This window comes from Prosopis cineraria, unplaced genomic scaffold, assembly GCF_029017545.1.
Source record: "Prosopis cineraria cultivar Desert tree isolate PC_DT_omini unplaced genomic scaffold, ASM2901754v1 PC8, whole genome shotgun sequence".
NCBI lineage: Eukaryota > Viridiplantae > Streptophyta > Magnoliopsida > Fabales > Fabaceae > Prosopis > Prosopis cineraria.
In genome coordinates, this window is record NW_026555339.1 from 28,619,551 (window position 1) to 28,646,319 (window position 26,769).

At 32.4% G+C, this 26,769-nt stretch overlaps 1 long non-coding RNA gene across 2 annotated transcripts; it reads right to left on the reverse strand.

The window, feature by feature from the left end:
* Positions 1–580: 580 nt before the first annotated feature.
* On the reverse strand, positions 581–26,769 carry LOC129318148 (uncharacterized). Of its 2 annotated transcripts, none has more exons than XR_008595177.1 (3): positions 26,650–26,769; positions 1,182–1,367; positions 581–862 (listed from the first exon to the last, which is right to left on the reverse strand). It is a non-coding gene; the product is annotated as an uncharacterized LOC129318148 (long non-coding RNA). The 2 variants fall into 2 exon arrangements; XR_008595176.1 differs by having other exon boundaries at positions 1,182–6,058; positions 26,650–26,715.

The following is a 26,769-nucleotide window of genomic DNA, read 5'->3' on the forward strand; positions in this document are numbered from 1 at the left end:
TGTATGTATATCAATGAGGTAGTATCGCAGATTAGTAATACGAAAAATACATAATTATTTGTCCAAAATAAATCAAACATAATCTGCAAAAAAATTAATATTATCAAGCGATGTGAAGATGGTGAAAATTTGATGACAGATAATAGAATAAAGCCTAACCTTCTGCTTCCATAAATGAAAATTCTTCTTCAATATCTAATGTTCTTTTCATAGTGTTCCTGAAAAAAATAGAGAGGGAGAGAGAAGAAAAGCTTTGCAATGAAAAAAAAACACCAACAACTTTATATATAAAAAAAGGAATGATTCATTCAGTTAAGGGTTGGTTATAATAAATATATTGTGTTTTAATAATAAATTTAATTTAAAAATAAAAAAGTAAAATATATCTAATTAGTTTTATGAATAGGTAATATTTTAAAATATTCAAAAATTTTATTCATAATTTATGAAAGTTGTTTTTTTTATGCCACTGCACTTATTTCCTCCAATTATTTTATATATATCTATATATGTATGTATGTATGTATATGATGTAAGAGGCAATCGAGCTGCGAATGATGTCAATGTTGCTCGTGCTATATATGTAATAAAAAATAATATTGATGTGCACACGATGAATCATTTATTCCAATTTTTGGCATTTGGCGAGAGGTGATTGGATGCCTACATCATCTTTATTAACGAAAACAAATTGCCCCTCACGTGGGCAACATAATATCAACAAAAATATAATCATAAAGATCAAATTATTTAAAATTAATAATACAAGTTTTCTCAACAAATGTCATTGCGCGGACTTTACTTCTTGTTTTTTTTTTTTTTTTCAAATTATGACTTCAACCTTCATTTGTAGGACTTGAATCTGTTAAAATAAAAAAGAACAAAAATTATATGGGATGTAATATTATCAAATATTCAGTGTTTATATATTTTAAAATAAAAGCACCTTGTATCCATAACTCCAAGAAAAATTATAAAAGCATAAATTTTGATAAGAAAAAAAAAAAGATCTAACTTACATAGCTTGAAAAATTCATTCTAATTTTTTTTGCATTTTGTAAGAGGCGATTGAGCTGTGAATGATGTCAACGTTGTTGGTGCTATATGCACTTAAAAAAAAAAGTATAAGATATCCATAAAAAAGGGAAAAAATGTTGATGTGCATAAGTTAAATCATTTACCCCAATTGTTGGCGTTTTGGAAGAGGTGATTGGATGTCCACATCATCTTCATTGACACTGTGGTAGCTTTCTGGATCATCACTACTACTACTTCCTTCACTTCCTGTTCTTCGCAATGCTTCAACATCTTCTTCACATGCTACACGCCACCCACACTTCTTTGTTTCTAACTTTCTTCCCTTCTCCCTAAAATTAATATCTCCAACATGAAAAGTAAATTGAAGTCTTTCCTTATCAAGGCATGGTATGAATAATAAAATGAGTTCGCCATGCCAATACTCAATCCAATAGCCACCAGATATGTTTGGAATATCTGTACATTCCCAAATCACAAATGCTTGATCAATGGCTTGTAAAATGCTCTTGTTGACGGACTTCCCTGTGCTAGGCAATGGTTGAAAATCTCTTGAAGAAGATGATCTTCTTTAGTGGAGCACAAAGAAAATCAAGGGCGTTTCAACTAATGAGGGGGATTTTACAAATACAAGGTTGATTTATAGCTCTGGAAATGGTGGCTTTGGCAAGAAATCCTTTAGTCAGATGGTAAAGGGTGTTTCAATAGGGAATGCTGAAAGCGAGGGACCTGAAATCAAGGAGAAGCGAAAGGTTGGAGTTTAGATTGTTGAGAATCAAAAAGGTAATTGGCTTATCCCCGAATTTATTCTATCTAAGGAGGAGAAGGAGCATATCCGAAAACCTTTTGAGCACACTCTTGTGGTTAAGCTGATTGGTTTTAGAGCTGGTCTTAAGAGGATGGAGGAGTTTATTTCAAGAATGTGGGCAAAAGATAGGGAAGTCACTATTATGGATCTGATGAATGATTTTTTTGTGGTTCGTTTTTCAAATATTGATGACTTTGATCGAGTAGTGAAGGGTGGTCCATGGATGATGATGGATCATTATTTGGTGATTAGATAATGGACTCTAAACTTTGATCTTGTTACTATAATGATTGATTAATTACTAGTTTGGATTCATTTCCCTGATTTACCTTTAGAATATTATGATGAGGATATTCTAGAAGTTGTTGGTAATAGGATTGGGAAGATAGTTAAGGTTGATGTTTCCACTTCTCTGTTAACTAAAGGAAAATATGCAAGAGCATGTGTCCAAATTGACTGATACTGCTCTGCTGCCAAAATTTCTTTTAGAAGGGGAGGATTTTGTAATTGAATATGAAGGTTTGCATTTGCTCTACTTTAATTGTGGGAAATTTGGTCATGTTGAGAAGGATTATGGTCATAGACAAGCTTATTGTGACCCAGTGGTTGATGAAGCTATTGCTGAGCTAAAAAAGGAGAGATTTTTTAGAACTTGATCACTAGTTCAACATAGAGATTTTTGAAGACAGAATAGACCTAGCTGGGGTGAATTTGGTAGAAGGAGGGTTGATCAAAGAGGTCTTGATGTATCTAGGTTTAGAGGTTTATATTAGGAGGATGAGGGAGAGGGTAGGGAACAGAGTGATAAGGTGGAAGTTATTAATGGGGTTGATATGAATGTTAGTAACAAGAGTACTAAGGTTAGGCAGTCCCAAAGATCTTTGAAGAAGGTTGTGATAGAGGATGCTAAGGAAGACTGGTTTGTACAAGGGCTAATTTAGTATGCTAATAGTTCTATTTCTAGAGGAAAGCAAATCTCTGTTGATGAAAGGAGATCAAGACAGGAACGTGTGGCTATAGCTATTTCTCAAAAAGAAATTCTTGTAGCTCTTTTGAGGAAGGACCAAGAAAATGCTATTGTTTCTCTTGGAAGTCATATTATTGATTCTATTCATAATAGAATTGCTTTAGCTGAGATTGATCAAAATATAGTGGTTAGTAGTATGATTCCCTCTAAATGTGCACAATTAGAGGGTTCTATTGGTATGAGACCACTTGATAATATAGTTTGGATGGAAACTTATTAGACTATAGATATGAATACAAATGATGATGAGGTTAATGTTGTTGCTGAAGGATCTAAGGCAGAACTTTCCATTGATTAAATTATTGTTTTAATGATTAGTGATAAAAAGTTTTTTGTCTGGAATTGCAGAGGTGCAGGGAGTAGGAGTTTTGAAAGGGGTGTTCAGATGATTGTTAATGAAAAGAAAATTGATTTGCTAGCTCTTGTTGAAACTAGAGTTAGTAGAAATAATGCCAGTATTTTATTTCTAAAACTTGGGTTTTATGAGTATTTTACTATTGAGGGATGTGGTTTTGTTAGGGGTATTTGGATTGGTTGGAAAGATATGGCTGTAAAGGTGAATGTGGTAAAGGACAATCCTCAATTTTGTCATTTAATGGTGTCGTTTGCTAATGAGAGGCCTTGGATGCTTACTATTGCTTATGTCTTTCCATGAGAGGAAGCAAAACATGAGTTTTGGGAGGATATGGAGAGAATTTCCATGACTATGAATCTGGAATGGTTGGTTATTGGAGACTTGAATGATATTAAGGGTGTGGAAGAGAAGCAAAGGGGGTTGAAGTTAACATGGCCAAATGTCTCCGATTTAGTAGGTGTATTGATCTCTGCTGCTTGATGGATGTGCAAAGTTATGGTCAAAGATTTACTTGGAGAGGCCCTTTAATTCCTGGATATGAAAGTATCTTTGAAAGGTTGGATCGAGATTTATGTAATGCAAATTGGAGAAGTTGATTTCAAGATGCTAGTATTACTATTTTGCCTCGTATTGATTGTTCTGATGATAATCCATTATTGGTGTCTTTAGTTGAAAATGATATTTGTCGAAGAGGAAGGCCTTTTAGACTTGAGGCAGCCTGGACATTTCATGATGATTTTAATGGTTGTCAGAAGGAGTTGGAGAAAAGGTGAAGATGCTTGTGAGGGTCTTATGAATATGAGGGATAAATTATAGAAATGGAACAAGGAAGTGTTTAGAAATATTAAAGGTAAAAAAAGGAGTTTGTTACGTCATTTGGATAGGGTTTAAAGAAAGATTGGTAGTCTTGCTAGACCTTATCAACATCTCCTTAATCTTGAGAGAAAGCTACAAGATGAACTTTCTAATGTCCTTAAGCAAGAAGTGATTCTATGGTTTCAAAAGTCACAGGCTTAATGGATTATGGATGGAGACTGAAACACAAGATATTATCATTTAAAAGTAATTAGAAGGCTTGGGAGGAATAGAGTTAAAATGTTGAAAAATGATTATAAGCAATAGGTTGACAATCAGGAAGAACTCTGTAGAATGGCATTAGATTTTTATAAGAAGCTCTTTTCAGATGAGGAGGAGCAACAAAGAGTTGTTATTACTCTGACTACTTTTGACAGAATTTCTAATCAGAAAAGGCTTTTTTTTAGAGAGGCCTATTATAAATAATGAAATAAAGAGAGCTATGTTCTCTATTGGTGCATGTAAAGCACTTGGTAGTGATGGATTTCCTACTCTTTTTTATCATAGATTCTGGAATGATATTGGAGAGGATGTGTGCAAGGTGGTGAGGAATATATATGCAGGGGATGATAATATGAGTAGAATTAATAGTACTCTTTTGGCATTGATTCCTAAAGTTGATAAACCTGAAAGTATGAGGCAGATGAGGCCAATTGGACTATGTAATGTCATTTACGAGTGTATTCCTAAGTTGATTGTTAATAGGTTAAAGCACTTACTTATTTGCTTGGTTTCTCCTAATCAAGTTAGCTTTATACCTGGTTGTCACATTCAGGAGAACTTAGTTATTGCTCATGAAATTTTGCATAGTAGGAAGAGTTTCTTTGCCATTAAGATTGATATTAAAAAGGCCTATGATAGGGTTAGGTGGTCATGTATTGAAGATATGTTAAAGGAAGCTGGTTTTGGTGAGACTCTTATTGAGGTTATTATGAAATGTGTGTGGTCTATCTCAACAAGTGTTTTGTGGAATGGATGTTGCTTTGAGTTCTTTTCTCCTTCTAGGGGAATTAGACAAGGTGATCCACTCTCACCTTATTTGTTTGTTTTGATTATGGAGAAATTGGGTCATAGAATTAATGATGCTAGAGTTAGTGGGCAATGGAAAGCTTTTAAAGTTGGAAGGGATGGACCTGAAGTTTCACATTTAATGTTTGCTAATGATTTGTTACTTTTTAGAGAGGCCACAGTTTCACAAATGAGATGTGTTTTAGAGTATTTGGAGGATTTTTGTTGTATGTCAAGGTAAAAAGTTAGTTTTGAGAAGTCTACTATTTTATTCCCAAATAATACTGATAGAAAAGTTAAAGAGGATTTATTTGAGATGTCCAGGTTTCAAGAAGTTGAGGAATTTGGCAAATACTTTAGAATGCCTATTAATTATGGGCGTTCTAAGAAGAGGAGTTTTGATTTTGTATTAGAGAAAGTAAAGAGAAGACTATCAGGTTAGAAAGCAAAATGTTTAAGTATGGTAGGAAGAATTACCTTAGCTAAGTTTGTTATTAGATTTATTCCAATATATCTGATGATGGTTGCCCAGCTTCCTGTAGCCACTTATGATAAGTTTGAAAATATTTAGAGAGCTTTTATTTGAGGCCATAAGACCGAGGAAAGGAAAATGCATTTAGTAAGTTGGAAATGTATGTATCAGCCAAAGGAGGTAGGGGGTTTAGGGTTGCTGAATTTAAAAGCTATGAATAGTGCATGTCTTCTTAAAGCAACTGGGGCATTGAGATCAGATTCTGGGGTCTTATGGGTTGACATTTGTGTGCTTAGAGGAGCTTAAATCAATTTAGAAGCAAGTCTACATGTGTTCAATAAGGTCCAAATCTATAAGTGCAAGCTTAGTATTTTTGAGGATTCATTATCATGTTTTGGAGGCCTATTAATAGGAGCCCAAGACATCAAGGTGTTCAAGGAGCCTTCTTTTATGATGATCCATATGTTGCAAGCCCAACCTTGCAAAAAGCCCATGTACCTTGAAGATAAGTCCAAAAACCAATCAAATAAGGGCCTAATTATGGATTATAAGTTAAGTCAAACCCAAGCCATAATGGATCAAAAAATAAAGTTTATTTTGGGCCTATTAGTGATGCAAAACATGTTAGAAGAAGCCTAGTCTAGTGAGGACTTAAGCTCATGCATCCTACTGATCAAAACAAAGGAGATTTCTAATTTAGCATGTGATAAATGTGGTATTTGATGAGGAGCACGTTTTTTACAAGATATGAAGGCTTAATGGCATGATTCTAGTATTAATTAGGCTCATATTGCAAGTTTGTTTAGTTTCCTAATTTATTATTATTAGATTTGACTTTGCATTGTTTCCTATTTTATATTTCAACATGTTTCATATAAGGTCAATAATTCCATCATTATTACTAAATCTTCATGATTCAGGAAACTTTTCTAAAATCTACAAGAGAAGGCGCCAACTTTAACTAGCCTTTTTGGCTCAAGGTGTTCATTTGGGTATTCTTTCTTTTTCTCATATATATATATATATATATATAAGTTACCATCTTATGTATTTTTTTAGGAATGTTATGAGTGAGAATTGTCTCTTGAGTTTATTAAAACTCTATTGCAAGCTACGCTTGCTTGTAAGAATCTTAGGATGAATATAGACATGATCAAGAGTCTGATAAACTCTTATAATATCTTCAAAGGTAAAGGTTGCTATAGGCATTTATTGTTGTCATCCTAACCTTGATCATTATCCTTTGTTTTTCCCCCTTCTATTTTCTTTCTTTCTCTCCTTTATTTTATTTCTTTGAATTGTTTCCTTTGTCTTGTGTGTTTCCCAGGTTCTACCTCTTATTAGTTGCTATCAAAGCCAAGCTTGCAAGTTGATTCAATTCTCTTGTCCTTTCTTCTTTGTGATTTTCAAAATTCTTCCTCTGCTCCATTCTTCCTCAATTTCATTCTCTTTGTCTCTTCTTTACCATATTTTCATTTTTTCCTATTTTTTGATTTTTCTCTTGTGACCATCTTTTACCACCACCACTATTCTCCATTTTTTTGACTTGTTTGTTTTATTGTGTTTGTTTTTGCATAAAAAAAAGAAAATATACAAAATTTGTCCAAATTAGAAAAAAGATGTGGTTGTATTTAAAAAAGGTATGTTAGTATGCTAAGAAAAGATGAAAAAAATGAAAATTGAAAAAAAATTGTGTTGATTGAAAGATTGCAGGTTCAATGTTCCTTTATCTCCAAGTCACATAAAGTTTTAAATTTATTAAATTTGGATGGTCAAAAAATTATCTTCCTATTTTGGTCACTTTCCTATTTGTTACTTTTCTATTTCGATTACTTTCCTAATCTTTGCATTTGCCTTGCTTGCAAGTACTCACATTCCTATTTTTCTTCTTGAGGTAGCACTTTCCTATCTACCTTCCAATTTTCGTCCCTTTTGTGTCTATGAGTTTCTTCATCTTTCTTGTTGTTTCTTGCAATTTTGGTTCTCAAGATTCCTATTGTTTGTTTTTTATTTCATGATTTTCATTTTTGTTTCACTTTTGGATATTCGTAAAATGAGTTTTGAGTGGTATAAGGCTATTGTGTTCATTATTGAAAAGTCAAATTTTGATTGATGCATAAGTGATTATTTATATTATTTGAGTGTATACAAATAAGGGGTGCGTGGTAAGGTTCCCTTTCTCTCTTGTTCTACTAAATCCTATTTTTTTCTTGACATGGATGTATTGATGATTATCATTCTATAATGATATTGATGAGTTCCATACTTGTTTCTTTATCAAAGAGAAAGATTGTCATATGACTACTAATGGTAATGTTAGTTGGAATATTGTTAGTATTCTAATAGTTAAGAAATTATATTTCCCTACCATTGACCATCACAAGCCATATATATTATTTGTATGATGATGATGTGTTTAGGGTGTCTAAGTAGGTTCTAGTTTCTTGAAAATTAGGTAGTTATGAAGATGAAGTTCAATGTGATGTTACCCCTACACAATATTTTCATATCTTATTAGGTCATCCATGAAAATTTTTAGGATAAGCTAAGCATGTTAGATCCAGAAATTGTTATGTTCCTTTCAATAGAAAAACATGGTTGAAATTGTGCCATAAGCTAATCATTGTATTGTGAACATTGTGCTTTATTAAGAAGTTTTCTCTTTAATATTACTTTGTTTGCATATTCACTGTGATAATTATTTCCTTGGATAAATCATAGTGATTGTCCTACACTTCCCTAATCAGTCGTCTTTATAGGAACAATGATGAAGCAAGACTACTATGATTTTGTTTCATGATTATGTGTTAATCATCTATGGAGATACAAATCAAAATCATAGGTATTTGTTAGAGAATAGAATGCTGGACCAACTCGTTATGAGATAGCTCTATATATTAGGTTAAAAGCTTATTCATATATGTCACTAATCCTTCAGACCTGAGATCATCATAGATTCCTACATAAAGAACACTAGGTTTTAACATAGGAAAAAGTCACCTTTAATCAAGTGATCATAAATGTTGTGATCAACTATAGTGTGTAACATCCTAAATTCTTAATCTTGAAACTAATTGCTAATTAAGGGTAAATCAGTAAATTAGTGAATTCATTAGATGATTGGGATTTTTAGATGGTGATTTAATATTTTGACTTGTTATACTCTTGAATGGATAAGATTGGATGGAAGAATTGTGTTCCAGAATGAAGCAACTGAGTAGTAGTGAGAGTTCATTCAATATGCCAAACATTGCAACATATACTTCACGTGCTATGGTACATGACATAGAAATTTGTTATCTCAAATGTGGCTCAATTTGAAAGCTAGTTGGGAAAAGAGAGGAAGAGACATGAAGGAGAGAAGGAGGGCATGAGTTTTGCTAGGGCAAGGAAGTTTAGATCTTTGGAGGATATTTTCGACCTATTGCTTGTCATATAAGTTTTGTACCACCCTAAGCTCTTAAACCATATTCTTTCTTAGTTTGGGTTATAGAAAAATTGTATTAGGGAGTTTTAAGGGGTTGATTTCTTACACTTTGGTAGTAAAAATATTTTTATGAATCAAAAGAAGGTTTTGTAACTAGTTTGGGAATTAATGATTAAGCTTTTAAGTAATAAGCTTAATTTAACCTAAATAGGTAAATCAAAAAGGGTGAGAATTTTGATCTAAGGTATGTCGGGGTTTACAGATGTGATAAAAAGATTAAAGAGGGTAATTGAGACCTAGTATAATTGAGTGAAAGGAAGTAAGTGGTTGATTGTAGTTAATAGTGATAATTAATACTTTTAGTCAATTTGGCAATTGACTAACAGTACTAATTTGTGTAAGTTGACATACTATGTGTGCGACTTGAGGTAATGAATGCAAGTTACTAAGTGAATACTACAAGTAACCTTTTTAGTGACAGAAAAGTTAAGGTAACTGAATAATTTATTTTATTTGATTAATTAGTTTAACTGTTTATGAGTAATTGTATAATGTAATGTATGTGTTTTCAATCACTAGAATAATTCAAGAAACTTGCATGATTTATATTGAAACTAATTGGAATTATGTAATGAATCATTTATGGAAAAATGTTTTTTAGAGTTAAAAGTTGAAAAAGTTATTTATATGGTTAGTTATAGATATATGGATTATATATGAAAAAAGTGAGCATGATCATATTAGGAGTGAGAGTTCACCTGTAGGGAGAAGTAGTAAAAAACCATATGGCATATATTCTCCTGAGTGCTTGATTATGGCAATGTTCAAGAATTCTTCTCTTGAGTAGCTATTTAGGTACGATGTTGGATATTCTCTCCTAAGTGCCCATACAGATATGATGTTGGAGATTTAGACTCCTGAGCATTAATATGATGCGGTGTAAGAGTAATGACACCCTGATTACATGTGATAGGGGGAAACCATAGTCTGAAAGTGGGGTAGAATACCTTTAACTGGGTAATTCTACCACTAATAGTGTGCTTAAATTAGTACATGTGTGATTGGTCTAGTAGAGCCTTTAGTTGATATAGAGGATCAGATGGTAGAGTGATCATGCTAGTGAATGAAATTGGTTTTATGAAAATGGATATGTGTTTATATTTATATATATTTATATGAGTTTTACTTGTTCACAGTTATTCTTATTAATTGATTAGTTATGAGTTATTCTATATATTATTGATATATGTGTCGCAACATGCACATGGTGTACACGCCGCGATGCATGTTATAGAGCATGAATTTATGGCTCTATACCACATGTCATGGCACATGTGTCACATGCCATGGCATATGACCACATTGCTTAAATGAATTGTTTTGGTTTGGTTTTCACACTTTATGGTATTTATGTAGCCTATAGGCTTCCATTAAGCATAAATACTTACATTTGAATAATTTTCAGCAATTTTACAAAGGTTTTAGAGTCCCATATCATTTAAATGTATTTGTTATCAATATTTTTGATAATTATGATTTTGAAAATCTTAGAGGTTTAAAGGATCTCTAATTTGCTTTTTAAGAATTAAGTGTGATAATTTGGTAATGTTAGGTAGACATTACATAGTGAATTTCATGTAAAGAAACATGAGTGGTCAAGATAAAATTTTTCTTTCACATTAATAGAGAGATATATTCAGGCCCCTCGATGAGTGAGACTAAGAATTGCATAGATATACTCCTATATATGGAAGAGTTTTCCATTTCTTTTTGTCAGTCTACTTAAATATCGAGAAAGTAATAGTCAAATAAAATGATGATGATGTTTTCATGTCTCACACTTGACTAAAATATTGTGTGACAAAAAGGGTATGATATGATTGTATGATAGGTTACATCAAATCACTTATCTTCATATGATTTAGGTAGTCACAATGTCTTACTAAATGTCACTTGAAACTCATGGGTAAATAATATTATTGGCCCACTTTCAACATTATATAGTCCTACAAGATTGCATACAATAATAGCCTAACTCGAGCTATAATATCCATATTATTGTCTAGATTTAATAGATGTGACATTCAATTTAGGGCGGACAAATTTTATATATATATATGGTTTAAAAATTTTAAATATATATATATATATATTATATTATATTATATTATATTAGTTAAAATTTAATTATATGAGATAGATTAGATTTAATAACTAATATGATATAATGTGATCTTATATTAGTTTTACATTTGAATCAATAAGATATCTTAGATTTTATAAATGATAGGATAAGATAATTTAAATTTAATCTATGTGATATATTAAATTCAAATTTGGCTCTAGATAATTTAATTTAAATTAATTTAAATAGTTTGAATTTAGTCTATTGGATATATTTAAATTTAAACTAGACTTATTTAATTTGAATTCAAATTAAGATTAATTCAAAAATTCTTCTGAATCTAATATAACAAACCTCTATAAGAGATAGCTAGGCTAGGCTAGGGCTTTTTTCCTAGATAGAAAATTAGAGAGAGCCACGTTCACCTCAAAGAGAATGTACAGACACCTAGAGGGAGAGGATGTATGGATATTTGTGATCTATGGTGTTAGGGCATAGTTTGAGTTGGAGTAACCATTGATGTGGATATTGATAAAGGGAGCTAATCTAAAGCATCGATTTTAAGAATTTAACATGAAAAGAACTCAAAAGATTACTCTACAAAAGGTATGAGTTATATAATTCTACTCAATTTAAACAATGTTGATGGATTTATAGGCAAGATTGTGGTTATAAAGTTTTTCAATTTTCCATTGTGCATCCCCCTAATTACCTACAAAACTATTGTATTTAATTACACATCTTGAGGCTATGCAATTTTGTGCTAAGGATCAAATCAGAATATTGAAAGCATACAGAGTGAGAAAAAATAGCATATTGAGAAAGAAAAAGAAAATGAGTGAGAAAAAGATCTTGAGAGAGAGAAATAGATGAGTGAAAAAGAAAATATTGAGAGAAATGAAAAAAAAATGATAGTATTGAGAATAATAATGAGAATAATAAGTTGATTGTGCAAAAAGGGGAAAAGAATAATCAAGAGAATTGTGAGAAAAGTAAGGTTGAAAGTAATTGTAAGGGGATTTTTTTTTTATTACTAACCATCACAATCATTCTTTGTCATGTGGTTCTAGTATGTTGTAAGTCACCAGAGAATCATGCCCTAAGGAGCCACCAGTTGAATTCTTGTCCTCAAGAATCATTGAACATTTACCTTCTTCAAATGGCATTAAGAAATATTTTTATAGGATAGTCTTTATTATTCCTAAAGATTTTTTAACTTTAAAAATCTTTGAACTCCACACATTAACTTTTCATTTTTACATGAATTTTTTTGTTTGAAGGAATTATTTTTATATGAATCTTGTGGCTAAAAAGCTTTCATATTATTTGGATTTTGTTATTACTATTGAATTTGTTGTAGGTACTCAAGGGATTAAACTTTTTATTTATATTTTGGTACTTGTGAGAAAGAAAAGATTTCTAATTCAAATCATTTTTAAAAAAAGAATCCTAAATTTGAGTGTCAAAATTTGACTCCAAGGATTAAAGATCTCTTCCAATTTTCAAAAGATAAATTTCTGCTCAACTCTTATGATGTGGAACTTTTGATTACTAACAATTTTGACTATTCTCTTCCAAGTTGTACTCATCCACTCTTGCAGGGTTTAGATGTTGTGCATATAAATGAGATTCCAAGGGGATCTTGTGAAATTAAGGAGAATAAGACCATCTAGTATCCAACTTCGGCTATAGTGATGATGCCACAATAGATGATGATGTATCTGCTGCATTATGTCCCTTACGTTCACCAATATTATCAGCCACCATACCACTACCCACACTTGAAACAACCGCCATCACAGCCATAGCACCACCAATAGAGCTCTAATGATAAGATTAGGATGATCTAACTTGATGACTTACATCATTGGATGGACGAGAACTACCTAAATAGATGCTTTGCTCACACAGGCGAGGTGCTGCCATCTCTCTCTCTCTCTCTCTCGCTCTATTTTTTTCTCTTGGCCAACCTCTCCTTCTTGCTCTATATGTCACTTTTTGTGTTAATTGTATGTTATTCTTCATTGAAATTTATGGAAGGTTGGGTTTGAATACAATTTATTTTCTCTTTGTTTAATACTCTTAGAATACATATCTCATGTATTTATTGCCAAGTGTGAAATATATGTTTTGAGTGGGTATCTTGTTATGCTAGCATGTTATTAATATTATGTTTCATAAAAATTGGATCTTATAATTAAGGAAGCAAATCTTTTGGGATAATTTAAGAATTTTAGTTTATAGCCTTGAGTTTTGACATGTTGCATTACAGGATAGTTTTCTATCGTTATGGAACCCACTGCTTTCCCTATTGTATTAAATTTAAAACAAAGAACTATTGATATAGGCTTTCTTTTTGTAGAAAATAAATCCCATGTTTACATAGTCAATTGAGCTTTCTATGAGTTCCCTAGTTCTTTGTTATTATTGGACTCTCACAGTGAGACTCACATAGCTTAAAGTGACCTTCCCTTTTTATCTGTCTTATAAAGAGGAATGCATTAATTAACCTAGTTCTTAGTCCTCTCATCAGCAATCATCTGATGATTTGAGCTGAAATTTAGTTCATTGAAAATTTAAGTTCTGGCAAGGGCTTTCTTCAATCTTCACAACTTAAATGAACAAGCTATTGATTAATGTATTAATTGGAAAGTGAGTCAATTCATGAACATTAGACAATATATTCTTGAGCATGTGTTTTAACCTTAATAAGCTTGCGCTCAAAGTATGCATATGTGAATCAAGCCTAATGAGACTTGGCCCCCCATCCTTATAATTTATCACATTCCATGTTGTTGTTGCTACCCTAAGAAGATAATACTGACTGCATTCAATTAGACCTTAGTCTTAATGATATTATGTATGATAACTTAGGAATATTTTCCTAAGTTTTTGGATGGAATTGTTTTAAGTTTATTGGACCTGTTCACATAATTAAGATCTAGTCAGTTTTCAATTGTGGGAGATAAGCAAGTTATGTGCTCTAAAGCTCATTGAGTAACTCTTACTTTTTTAGTATAAGTGTTGATTTAGGGATATTAGGAAGAAATGCTGGCTGGTTCATGATAAGACTTTGCTAAAGGGTTTTCCCCTAATATGCTTCTATTCGTTTAGACATGAGTCTGTGACACTATCATGTGCTAATCTAGCATTGTGTTTGAATTTTGCTTATGTTTGTATGACTCATTTTGCTTAGACAATAGATTATAGGGAGCATAAAAGAAAGATCATCTTTGACTTTGAAAATTTGACATGGCCATATAGTCCCAAGCTAAAGCTTTAGAAGAGGATGAAGTTGCATTGTGATAATTCTCTTCATGATATATCAAGCTTAAATGACTATCTTCACAAGTGCTTTCAAGGTAAATATGGTATGACAATTATTCTTAGTGTTACTAATTTTTCTTTTACTCCTATTATAGACTTACAAGATTAGTCTACTATGAGTCTGGGGGGCAATGAAGAACTTTGCATAACCCAACTAAGGTGGAGAAGCTAGACCAAATGGTTCATGGCTTAAGCAATAACAACGGCATGCTAGGAGGAGCTCAAGTATTTTTAAAAGCAAGTCCAAACATGTTCAATAAGGTCTAAGTCTATAGGTGCAAGCTTAGTGTTTTTAATTAGGATCTACTACCATGTTTTTAGAGGCCTACTGATGGGAGCCCAAGACATTAAGAATGCATCCAAGGAGGGTTCTTTTGGATGATCCATACACTGTGAGCCTAACTTAATAAAGAGCTCATATACCTTAAAGCTTGATGGTGGAGTATAAGTTGATTCAAGCTCAAGCCATAATGGATCACAAAATCAAGTCTATTTTAGGTCCATGAATGATGTAAAACATGTTAGAAGAAGCTTAGTCCAATGAGGATTCAAGCCCATGTGTCTCACTAATAAAAAACAAAGGACATTTCTAATTCACCATATGATAAATGTTGTGTTGAATGAGGATCATGTTTTTTACAAGATTTAGAGGCTTAATGGAATGATTCTAGTCTTAATTAGACTTAGATTAGAAGACTGTTTAGTTTTCAATTTTATTAGATTTGACTTTCACTTTGTTTCCTGTTTTGTATTTTAGCATATGCTGAATCTTTTTTATTTATTAGCATTTATTAGGATGATCTTACTTAGAGTCTAACTTTAGGTTCTAGAAAATATTCTAGATGGTCTTTAATTCCATCATTATTGTTGAATCTTCATGATTTAGGAAACTTTCCTAAAATATAAAAGAGGAAGTGCCAACTTTGACTAGTCTTCTAGGTTTAAGGTTTTCATCTGAGTCTTCTTTCTTTTTCCTATATATGTGAGGCATGATCTTATGTATTTTTTTTAATATTGTTATAAATGAGGATTGTCTCTTGAGTTTGTTAAATCTCTATTGCAAGCTATGTTTACTACAAAAATTCTGTGATGAATTCAAATGTGATCAAAAGCTTGAACAACTCTTACAGTATTTTCGAAAGCTAATGTTACTAGAGGCAGGTGCTCTAGTCATCTTAGTCTTAATCATTATCTTTTGTTTTTGTTTCTTCTATTTTGTTTCTTTCTTACCTTTGTTTCATTTCTTTATTTTGTTTCCTTTATCTTGTGTGTTTCCTAAGTTTTCTCCTAAATTAGTATGGTTCAGCTTCAACCCTCATGTGATATGTTAGAAATGAGGATTGGAACTTGGATGAGAAGAAAGACACATATTGTACATTCAAAAAAATAATCAAAGAAAATCAAGAGGTACGTTAGTTCATCAAACCAAGACTAGAAGATTAGTGCCTATTTGCACATAATATATATGTGCACTTTTTTAAGCTTGAAGCATATTATATAATCGATAATAATATATGTGTGCATGCTTGGAAACAATAAAAAGATATAAAATGCATGTCTTACCAAGTTATTGAAATATTTATCTTATTAATTAAAATAAATATTAACAATTAATTGATAAAAATAGGATTGAGGATCACTTTTATTCCTGAACTTTTTCTTTAAGGTTTACGAATATCCTACACTCAACTTGATGTCATTTCTGTCTCTAAACATGAGAAATGCACTAGCTCATCATCTTACCTTTAACACACCTAACGTCCATTAAGCGAATCCCTCGTTTGTATGTTTTAATGTTTTTGTTATAAAATATTCATTCTTTATCTCTTATAATATTTTTTTATTAATAAATATTCATATACTATCTCTCTACCCATCTCCTTCTCTCCTCTATCTCCCCCCACTTCCTCTCTCTGTCTCCCATCTTCCTCTCTCCTCACATACTCATTGTCTTCTTCCTTATTCATTAGCTTTGTGAAATCTTCCATGTTTAGAAGATTGTCCCCTTCTAAATCAAAGTCACAAATCACCCATTCAGCCTCTTCAAGAATACATCGTAAGAGATATAGTACCTTATTTTGTGCCAGTACAGAGATCTTTGGCTAAAACCACTATCGATGAAATCTTCTCCAACATCCTCTAGCTCATAGTGGGCTAACATTATAGAGGACAACTATCGTTTTGTTCATCCACAGGCAGCCTCTTTTGGTAGCCATGGTGGCTTTCACCTACTCCTTACCAAACCAGTTCTTGCTCTTTAACACATGCATGCCCACGAAATCAAAACTAACTCTCTGGTTTCAAATCTTCACACCATACAGTCCACACCATACCCCTTCTCCTTCTTTGTGCTTTCATCCACTCCATGCAATCCTTGCCAAGGCCTTGTGAATGAGGAAGATGGTGCCCATACCACCCTTATTAAGGACTTTGAGTTCTCTGAGGTTACAAAGAGTTGTAGGAGTAGAGTAATGCAACCTTTTTCAGCTTCAGTGAATGATGAGGGTTGGTAAAGTAGGGGAGGGTAATGCCATTAAGGAAGTTTGATTGGCGGATGATGAAGGATTTAGTAGGTAGGAGTGAAGGAGGGAAGAACATGCATGACGTGAACGCTCAGTTGAAGTTTGATCTTGACATGGTCAGTAACATAAGGCAGTGAGAGATTGTTTGAAGGTGATAGAGGAGAGAAAAGGATTTGCATCTTTCTATACTTTTTCTCTATACATCTCTTAGTATCAAATCTCAACAATTTATTTAAATATTGTTTTGGTTTAATGGTGTGAGATTGCTAATTATGGTATTAAAATAAATAGGATATTCATTATCATCACAACTAGGGGAACACATTATAGGGGCACAGTCCTAAATAAAGTGATCATTAATGTGTGAGACATAAAACAAGCTAAGCATCTGCATCAAACCACTCAATCAGAGGGTGCTCTTTGTCTGCAATAGAAGCTAGAGAAATGGACATGAAGATCTCCTTCCCTTGGAAAATCTAGACCTAATAATTCCCACTGTTCTATAAATGCCTGAACCCATAATTCTAATAATCCCATCTGTACCAATACAAGCTCTGCCTTATATTGCCATGATAAGACCTTATGAAGAGGAATTTCCTCCTCTTGAAAGAAAAACATATGAAAGGATCAAAGTGTCTAGTAGACCCTTTGTCCCACAAAAAAATGTCTCCTCTTAAGGCACTTTCAAGCCTATCACACCAACAAAAGAAGTTCTTAACTGGCAATCTTAGAATGCTATCAGCCAAAATAGAGTTCTTCACGAGATAGATTCCAAACTTGATCACCTATCCCTTACAATAGAAAACTTGTCATTATAAGTTAATCAAATCAATGATCGAGTATAGAATCTTTATCACAGACTCTATCCATAAAAATAGAAGCTGGATGCAGAACTTCTTAGATTTATCAACCAAGGATATGATGTACCAGAATTTTTCAAAAAGCAAAGAGAAATTTTTGAAGTAAAGAGATAATTACAACAAATAGAAGCGAACCTAGCCCAAAACCAGTCCAAAACTATTTATGAGTCCTATCTAACTTTTCCTACAATGACTAAACAATTCCCATCTTATACCACTATGCCCCTAACTTACCCAACTGGGACTGATTATAATAAAGTGTTCAAAATGTCTTATCTAGTTCTTAGAAGAGCCTAGAAACAACCCTCTTAAAAGCCAAAATCACCTGTAATCTATAATCCACCTTGTTACCAAAAGCCTTAAAAATACCAAGCTTCACCATCATTTACCAAATTATTAAAAAAACTTTTGCCTATAAAAAACACTACCTCCTTCCCCACCAAAACCCAAACTACCAACTACATTTGAGAAACTAAAAGGGATTAAAGATCCCTCAAACCCTTCTAGAACAATTGCTTATATGAGAAATGCCATTTTTGACTAGGTTTTTTTATGAGTAAGAAGATTCAAATTTTGTAGCCTCAATAAAGGTTTCCATAAAATACAAAGATTTTGAAATAGACCACCTGGTTGATTTATCAAAAATTGCTATAGTCCAATCTCAACCTCAATAGCAACAAGCTCAAGGAGGAACCGAGAGAGAATCTAGAACAGAACTTGTTATAGAAGATCCTCTTAATGAAGAATCAGAAGCAGCACCTATGGAAGGTGTTTAGTATACACCTATCTATTAAGATTCAAACTTCAAACCTGCATCTAGTCCCTAGTTTACATTTGATGATGTTCCTCCATTTAAATAGAGAGATAAGCTTCAAGAATTTAGTGCTTGGATTGATTTACAAATGACAAGGGCTGATGTTACCATGCAAGAAGTTCTTTCAAAATTCATCTCCAGAATGACTGGAAACCTAAAAGAGTGGATCTAAACTCTTAATGAATACAATAAGATTAGAAACACACCTCAATGCCTCTTAGTTCCTTAGAGTAATTCATAAAGAATTTCTTGATGACTTTAACATCATTTTCAAAAGGAGCTAATAAGAATTTTTTGAAATGAAATGTTGCTCACTTAATCATCAAGATCTTTACAGACATTTTCAATGAATGTTTGAGCAATATTATATGCTAGGTGGCACTGGTGATGTTAATCTTAAGCATACATTCATTACTTTATTACCTGATGAACTTCAACTAGGGTTACACCTACCTCCATATTAGAGCAACCCATATTCTTACTTTCCATGGAAGGAAGGGCATGGCAGCCATGGCCAGAGTTGCTTTGTTGGACACTGCCTTCAAGTCATATGACAATGCTTTGATTAGAACCATGTTGACTACCCTTAACTAAGGAAGTTTAGTCCTTACTATCACACTTGATTTCAATATCAAGCTTATTGAAAAAAATCTCCAAAAGACTAAAAGTTTATATCCAGATTCATAGAGTTGAACAGGAGCTTGATGCTATCATGGCCACTCTTCACTATTAGATGATCTTGGTTTTCTTAATGTAATTGGTGATGCTTTATTCATGGATGCCATAAATTCAAAGAATCCTTCAATTCTGCAAATCTTGAGATAGTTGCCTATTGAATAGTTAGCTGACATGATACCCTTGGAATGAATCAATAATTATGAGAAACAATTTTATAGTGTTCAAAGAGATATTCATACTATAAAACCTCCTATCCTTCACAGGGTATAGGATGGTATTTTAAATTTTGTCTTTAAGAAGCCTGGAACCCATAATCCCAACCAGCTCTCTAGAAAGATCCTGTCCATTTCTACCATAAAGTGGAAGGTACTAAGGTGGAAACTAAATTTTTCAATGCCATATTTTACAGCTAGGACTTCTTTATAAGCTATGTGGTAATGATTTTTAGAAGGTTTGAATTCTCCACTGGCATGACTACAATAATGTATTTTCCCATTTACTTCTTCAAGGAAGCTCCCCAAAAGTAATCACTAGCATCAGTTTACAGGATACACTACCCTTTGTTAGGAATCTTAAGTAGCAGAGGATGCTAACAAATTTGCTTTAAATGGCAAACAGCTTTTGTTTGGTTGGGACCCTAAGAGGGTGGATTTTTCCTTAAAAGTTTGGACAGCTTGCTGGTGTGATAAGAAACCTAAGGAATAAGGAGTAAAGTCTCTGATATAATTAACTATACCTAAAAACTATTAAACTTGAGTTTTGGATAAGTTTTCATTAGGAAAGTGTAATAATTCCTCAGCAATATATGGGCTAGGTTGGTACTGTCCATCTTGAATTAGTATACATAAAAATTCTATTTGGGTTATACCAATGTATCCTTTCCAGGCTAAGAGCATGATCTTGTACTGTTGGATGATCTTGTAAAATTGAGCTAAAAGTTTTTATGCTCCTATTCTGTTTTTGAGAATAACAAGATATCATCTATATAAATGAGAGCTCTATGGATAATAGGGTCAAATATTCTAATCATGGCCTTTTAAAATAGAAATAGGGCAGTCTTGAGTCCAAAGGGCATGACTATCCATTGATATTTGGCATTTAGAATATAGAAGGCCATCTTGTATCTATCTATAGGATCTATTCCAAGTTGCTAGAATCATGCTCTAAGGTTAAATTTTGAAAATATTTTGGCCTGCTTTAAATGTACAATTTGATTGTTGATCTTAGGAAAAGAAAATTTATCATCTTAAAGGAAAGCATTTAGAGGTTTATAATTAATCACTAACCTCTTCTTTCCTTGTTGTTTTTTATATCTCTTTAGCAAGCCTAATCTGACTTTATGAGTTCAATGAGGTGTTGCACATTCTTTTCTAGCCAAAGCAAGATCTTCTAGATTCATCCCAGGATAGGATGCTTTTATGGGGTTGACATCCTTATTACTACTTAGCTTATAAAGAAGTCCTAGCTATGAAATGTGGCATTGAAAAATTCAGTTTCCACCTCAGTACCTATCGCTTTGTGGTAGAAATGGACAACATGTCATTCCCTAAAATCCTAAACCAAAATAGGAAAGTTCTTCCTGAAGCCTAACTCCTTTGATAGAAAGATTGGTTTTCTTGTTATAAATTCACAGTCTAACATATTAAAAGAAACCACAACACCATTGCTGATTACCTCACTCGACCTAAAAAAGCTACCCCTTTTCATTCTAAACATAATGCTTAGAAACTTAGTTTTTCCTATAAGGCACAATCTAACTATTGTCCCAGAAGTCCAAAAATTAGCCAAAAGAAGCTTATTTTACTAGCTCCACATCCTCTTTTAGAAATCACATATCCAAACTTAACTTGAATGTTCTGATATTCAAGCTCCTTACCTTGCCATTCTCTTCATCAGAGGCCCTATTCTAGATGAACTCATGTGGTACATTTGGTCATTATCCTCTCTTTTTTATTTATGTCATAGCTATTCCTCCTTTGGAAATGTATCATTTTTTGTATGACTTAGCTTTTGAAGGTACAACCCTATGGAAGCTCCTTGAACGGTTCTCACCTATCTCCAGATGGCACAAAGAACTCTCTAGAGTAGTCCAAAAAGAATTATTATGGGAAGTCCTTCTATGTGAATAAAAGGCATATTCCTTCTTCATCCTTCATCACCCTTATCATCTCAAAAGTAAGGGAAGACTTTATGTGGCCAACCAAGTTTGTTTATGGAAGACCATCAGTAACTAGACAACACATGAAAATTTCACTTTAACTGAATTAAATGAATTTTAATGTCAAATGAATAATTATCTTGTTCCAAATCCTCATCTCAAATGTACCTCTCTTAGTCCAATCCCTCACTAGCCTATCCTACCAAGTGATCCTTCTCCATTTGTCCAATATCGATTCCTTAAATAGCTCATAAGCCTTACTGTATAAAAAAGATACTTTACTTGGATAGAATCCTATGATGGAGCATCATCATCCATACCTCTGCCATTTTCATCAGAGAATTAAGACCCATATCAGATAAAGACCTAGACTTACTAGTTATTCCAAGAACTAAAAGACATACTTGCACTAAGATCCAATCAAGAAGATAAGGATCAAGCTACTTAGGAAGAAGAACAACTAGAACAACTCAATCACAACAGCCTTGCTGCTAGAATGCGTTGAAAGGAAGGAAAGACTTAGCTTAATGTATCACATGATTAGGAGTGTATCTATTAAAGCTTACACTAATCACAGAAGGAAACTAATTTTAGTCATCTCTACTTTTCATGTATTTTTTTTGTTGTACTATTGTCAAAAGTCACTTTTGACTTTTAGACAAAGTAGTCTATTTTAAATCATGTCAGTTTGTTTTACCCCTACTTTTACTTTTACCCTATTTAAAGTCATCAGGCATGTGATTATAGTTTGTCCATTTATAATCATGAAACGTCTATTTTCATCATCCACTCTAAGTCTATATAAGGAGGACTTAGTTGTATTTGTATGGTAGAACTTGTTTAGGAATAAAAATCCTATGTGTTTTCTTAATTAAGTCTCTCTAAACTCTTTCTCTCTCCTGAAAGCTTAATTCTTTAATATCATATATTTGTTATAATTCAAATTCAAGTATGTTCTGCACTTTCCTCTTTGAGGAACTTGTGCATAAAAAGAATCTGACCAACAATCTATGTGTGTGAGCCCATGTCACTATGCTTAGAGATTTGTGGATTAAAGTGTCAAGGGGTTGAAGATCCTAAAATAGACTGAGCTTGCCCACGAGAGGCATTGAGGGTAAGTTACCGAGATTACTATACTATGTAACATTGAGAGTTTTTCAGAGAATACACTAATATCTCAAGTATAATGGAAATCCAATAGGCTCCTCCAGGATATGAAAACATCAGGGATCAACTTTTTGAATTTTGCTGTGAAAGTCATGATTAATTTCAGCATCCATCTCTTCTGTGGAAAAATAAGGAGTTTTTTTATATAAAACTTCCTTTCAAAAAGAATGAGGATGTTAACCCCACAAAAGCATCCTATCCTAGGATGAATCCAGAAGATCTTTCTTTGGCTAGAGAAGAATGTGCAGTATTACTCAAACAAGGTCTCGTTGAACCCATAAAATCAGATTAGGCTTGCCAAGCTTTTTGTGTAGAAAAGAGATCTAAAAAGCAAAGAGGAAAGAAGAGGTTGGTGATTGATTATAAACCTTTAAATGCTTTCCTTTAAGAGGATAAATTTCCTCTACCCAAGATCAACACTCAAAATGTACCTTTAAAGCAGGCCAAAATATTTTCAAAATTTAACCTCAAAGCAAGATTCTGGCAACTTGAAATAATCCTACAGACAGATACAAGATAGCCTTCTGTAGTCCAAATTCTCAATACCAATAGATACTCATACCTTTTGGACTCAAGACTGACCCATCTCTATTTTAAAAGGCCATGATCATAATTTTAAGCCCATTATCCACAGAGCTCTTATCTATATAGATGATATCTTGTTATTCTCAGAAACAGAACAAGAGCATAAAAACCTTTTAGCTCAATTTTGCAAGATCATTCAATAATATGGGATCATGCTCTCAAACTGAAAATGATACATTGGTGCAGCCCAAATAGTATTTTTGGGTATGCTAATTCAAGATGGACAATACCAACCTAGCCCATATATTACAGAGGAATTATTAAACTTTCCTAATGAAAACTTATCCAAAACTCAAGTTCAATAGTTTTTGGATATAGTTAATTATATCAAAGACTTTTACTCCTCAAGTGTCTCATCATACCAGACAGCTATCTAACTTTTAAGGAAAAATCCACCCCCTTAGGGTCCCAACCAAACAAAAGTTATTCTCTATTTAAAGTAAATCTGTCAGCATCCTCCACCGCTTAGGATTCCAAACAAAGGACAGCATATCCTGCAAACTTATATAAGGTTTTCTATTTTCTAAGTAAGGGTTCTTTTTACAGTAGAAGGAAGATTATCAAAAGAAAAGGTTGAAGAAAGATTTACAGGGTCAAGGACTATAGTTGGGATTTTTGAAAAAGAGCTTTCTGAAAATCCACTCATGTTTTCTGAGATATCTCCTTACTCACTTTTATCAACAATATCTAATATCAGTTAAGAAAGAGTGAGGCTTTGATTCCATAAGGGTAGGACTCATATGCGCCTAGTCCCAAAGATCCTTGTGTCTCAATTCTACATGATATAGAAATCTAGGTAAGGCACCCTCAATGCTTCTCTTGGGCAAACACAGGCCATTTTAGGATCCTCAACCCCTTGACACTTCAACCCACGAATCTCTAAGCATAGTGACATGGGCTCACACACATGGATTTTTGGTCAGATTCTTTCTAAAGCACAAGTTCCTCAAAAAGGCAAGTGCAAAGCATACTTAAATCTAAATTATAATAGATATAGGATATTAAAGAATCAAAATTTCAAGAGAGATAAGGAGTTTAGAGAGACGTAATTAAGAGAAAACACAAGATTTTTATTCCTAAACAAGTTCCACCTTACAAGTGCAACTGGGTCCTCCTTATATAGACCTAGAGTGGAGGATGAGAACAAACGTTTCATGATTACAAACAAACAAACCATAGTTACATGCATGATGACTTTAGATAGGGTAAAAGTAAAAGCAAGGGTAAAACAAATTGAAACGACTTAAAGTAGACTGCTTTGTCTAAAAGTCAAAGGTGACTTTTGATAATATTACAACAAGACAAATACATGAAAAGCAAAGATAACTAAAAGTAAATTCCTTCCATGATCAACACTGGCTTTGATGTATGCATTCCTAATCATGTGATAGATTGAGCCAAGTCTTTTCTTCCTTTTAGCGCCTTCTAGCAACAAGGCTATTATGATTGAGATGTTCTAGTTGTTCTTCTTCCCAAGCAGCTTGATCCTTATTTTCTTAAGTTGGTCCTGGTGTAGGTGTGTCTTTTAGTTTTGGGAATAACTGGTGGGTCTGAGTCTCTATCTGTTATGGGACCTTACTATTTAGTGGAAATTTCAATTAAAGTGGAATTTTCATCTGTTGTCTATTCAGGGGTCTTCCGTAGGCAAACTTGGTTCGCCATATAAAGTCTTCCCTTACTATTGAGATGATAAGGATGATGGAGGATGAAGAAGGAATATGCTTTTTGTTCTTGTAGAGGGACTTTCCATAATAATTCTTTAAGATCATCATGCTTATTAATAATAACCATTAAATGAATACTATATTTATTTTAATACCATAATTAGAAATTTCACACAATTAAACCAAAACAATTATTAAATGAATGGTTAAGATTAGGGTTGGAGAGATATATTAAGATAGACTATGAAGATAATCCAAATTTTGCTCATCAATGCTCATCCTAATATGGGCGCTTCATTTTATCTTAAATTGATTTATACCTTTCATTTTGAATTTATTTTTGAATATTTTTAATATTGTATTTCTTAAAATAAAAATTATAAAAAATTGTTATTAAATCTTTATAGTCCAATGTACATCTAGATAGTCAAGTATAGAAATTATAAAAAAATTTAATATTAAGTTGAATTGCTCAAATTATATCCAACTGTCCAAGGTGTATCTAAATAATTAATTTGTAAAATTATAAAAAAATTTAATTTTAACTTAGACAGTCCAGCCTAAACCTGTCTTAAAATAATTTAATTTTTATTTTGATAAATATAAAAATTTAAAAAATTCTTGAAGTCTAAGCGATCCATATCTTATCAAGGGTGATGAGTAACATGGTGATCATCTCTTAACGAGCACAGAAGGCAATTTAGATTTAATATTATAATTTTTTATAATTTTTTATTATGATAAATATAATATTAAAATAAATAAAAAAATTAACTTAAAATGAATAGCAAAGATCATTTTAAGATTATATTTTATTGTAAAAATATTTTAAAAAAGCTATCTCAGCAAAATGTGTGGTCCATTGACAAAATTTAACGACACGTGGATAGTAGGATGATGAGGTAGCTCCTTTCAAATGTTCAGTGATAAAAGTAACCCAATATCAAGTTTAAAGTGCTCATAGACTCTAATTGAGGGTAAAATTTAAGGGTAAAAGTGATTCTTAATCCATAAAATATATTTATTCTTGTTTTTACTGAATTGTATAAAAACCATTCTTATGAAGTTATAATTATAAAATTGAGTAATTGCATGAACATTAATTTTTTCCGGTAATGTGTACATAACATTCAATGATAAAGCTTATTAAAAAAAATTAAACTAGTCTTAATTTGCCTATGTTAGACCTATATTTCTTTCAGACTTTTGTTATGATATCAAACGTATATTGATTTATTTTTGTATTACGATGTGAACATTCATCTTGTTCTTTTGTTCAAATTATATATATTCAATCACAACAGAAATATATTGAAAATCTGAACATTAATTAGAAATATTTATTTTTAACATATTAAATTTTTATTTAATTATTTATATTTATATGCTAAAAATGAAATTTACAACAATAGTTAATCATAAAAAACTTAAACTGTCAATAATACGTGCGTGTTAATCCCGTAAAGCCCAAAAAAAAAAAAAAGAACGAAACTGAAAAAATAATCTACCACTGATCAGTTCCCAGGCAAAACAGAATGGGATCTATTTCACCTAAAAACTAGAAAACAAACATAAGAGAATCTTCAACAGGTAGTAGATTCAAGACTCTCTTCCCTAAGATGCACTTTTTTTTTTTTATTGAAAAGATGATTCATAAAATACAATCTTCATGAATAGATAATTTAACAGATCTAAACATAAAAGCAATGAATCCAGTGAATAGATCTAACAATAAAGAAGGAGCAAAGGAGAAAATAGGAACCTGAAGGATGAAATGATGTTGAGGTCAAGTCTGTGCTTAGTCTTCGGTCTCTGATCTGCAAAATCTATGAGGTATTTGTGTTTGTAAATGAAGCTCCAATATATAAGACCCAGTCCCAAG